Raw genomic sequence first — 2,087 nt, 5'->3', positions numbered from 1 at the left:
AAAAAAAAAAACAAACAACAAAAACAAAACCAAAAAATATATGTTGCTGCTATGGTCTTAACTCCTCCTGCCACCTCCAATCCCTATGTTGAAACCTAATCCCCAGTGTAATGATATTAGGAGGTGGGGCCTTTGGGAGGTGATTAGGTCATTCCCTTATAAGTGATGAAGGGACCAGAGTTCTACTCTCCCACCATGTGAGGGTACAGAGAGAAGGAGCCACCTGTGAGGAAGCAGGCCCTCATTAGACACTAAATTTGCCAGCACCTTGATTTTGGACTTCACAGACCCCAGAACCGTGAGAAATCAATTTCAGTTGTCCATAAGCTACCCAGTTTATGGTATTTTGTCAGAGCAGTCCAAACGGACTAAGACAATTATCTCGAAAACTACTGGTAGAAATATAGATGTTGAGGGTGCTCCTAGTGAGGCCTCAGGTGGAAATGAGGAATATGTTCTTGGAAACTGGAGGAAAGGCAAAGAACTTGGTTAATTGTGTTCTAGTGTTTTGTGGAAGGTAGAAGTTGTGAGACATGAACTTGGGAGATTTAGCTAAGGAGATTTCTAAGCAGTGTGTTATGTGGCCTCATTTCTCTTTGCTGCTTCTATTAGAATGCAAGAAGAGAGAGAGAAATTGAAAAAGAAATTGTCAGGCAGAAAGGAGCTTGAATGTGAAGATAAAAAAAAATTCTCAGCCTATCCAATACTGCAAAAGCTGAGAATGTGCTCTGGTGAGAAGACAAAGGGTGTGGCTAAACAATCATGCCACAAAGAGATCATGGGTGTGACTCACTGACCTAATCAGTCATTTCAGCAGAAGCCAGAAATAGAGATGGGTAATACTAGCAGAAACACGGCCAGCTGGGACTAAAGAGGACAGAGATGGGACAAAATGAAAGAAGACTGCAGGACTTCTGGGATTCAACAGGACAAGACAACAGAGCTTTCTGGCTGTGAGCATGCATTACCCTTCAAAAAAAAGGAAGAATAATCCCAAAGGTGAGGCTGCCTCCTCCTCAGTTCCAGAGGGCAGAGAGACCTCCTCTGTTGCAGTGGGCCAGGCTGCCACCCAGAGCTCGGGGAGCAATGCCACCTCTCCAGTGAGCCAGGAAAGTGGGGCCCCCAATCTTGTGGGCCCAGAGGACAGAGCACAGAGCCAAATAGGATTATTCTCAAGCCTCAAAAATCTAATAGAATTTGTCTTATTCAGTTTCAAACTTATTTGGGACCTGTGGTCCTTTTTTTTTTTTTTTTTTTTTTTCAAATGTTTAAATGAAGCATATGATCCTCAGGATAATATAATTTTTATTTCTGAGACAGGGTCTCACTCTGTTGCCCAGGCTGGGGTATAGTGGTGTGATCAGGGCTCACTGCAGCCTCAGCCTCCTGGGCTTAATCAATCCTCCCACCTCGGCCTCCTGAGGAGCTGGGACTATAGGTGTATAACACCATACCTGGCTAAGTGTTTAATTTTTTGTAGAGAGAGGGTTTCACCATGTTGCCCTGGGTGGTCTCAAATTCCTGGGTTCAAGTGACCCTCCCATCTCAGCCTCCCAAAATGCTGGGATTACATGTATGAGACACCATGCCTGGCCTGTGATCCCTTTCTTCTTTCTGATTTCTCCTTTTTGGAATGGAAATATCTATCTAGCTTATGCTTGTCCTACCACTGAATTTTGGAAGCAGATAATTTATCTGGTTTCACGGGTTCACAGCTAGAGAATTTTTACATTGTGATGAATCATACCTCCAGTCTCATTCACACTTGATTCAGATGATATTTACATAAGACTTGGGACTTAATGTTGGACTGGGTTAAGAGTTTTCGGAGGCTGGGCACAGTGGCTTATGCCTATAATCCCAGCACTTTGGGAGGCCAAGGTGGGAGAATCACCTGAGGCCAGGAGTTTGAGACCAGCCAAGCCAACATAGTGAAACCCTGTCTCTACTAAAAATACAGAAATTAGCCAGGCGTGGTGATGAATGCCTATAATCCCAGCTACTTGGGAGGCTGAGGCAGGAGAATCACTTGAACCCAGGAGGCAGAGGTTGCAGTGACTTGAAATCATGCCATTGTACTCCAGCCT

The sequence above is a fragment of the Cebus imitator genome, unplaced genomic scaffold (genome assembly GCF_001604975.1).
Source record: "Cebus imitator isolate Cc_AM_T3 unplaced genomic scaffold, Cebus_imitator-1.0 Scaffold30, whole genome shotgun sequence".
NCBI lineage: Eukaryota > Metazoa > Chordata > Mammalia > Primates > Cebidae > Cebus > Cebus imitator.
The sequence above is the reverse complement of the archived record's forward strand: the minus strand, read 5'-3'. Positions refer to the sequence as shown.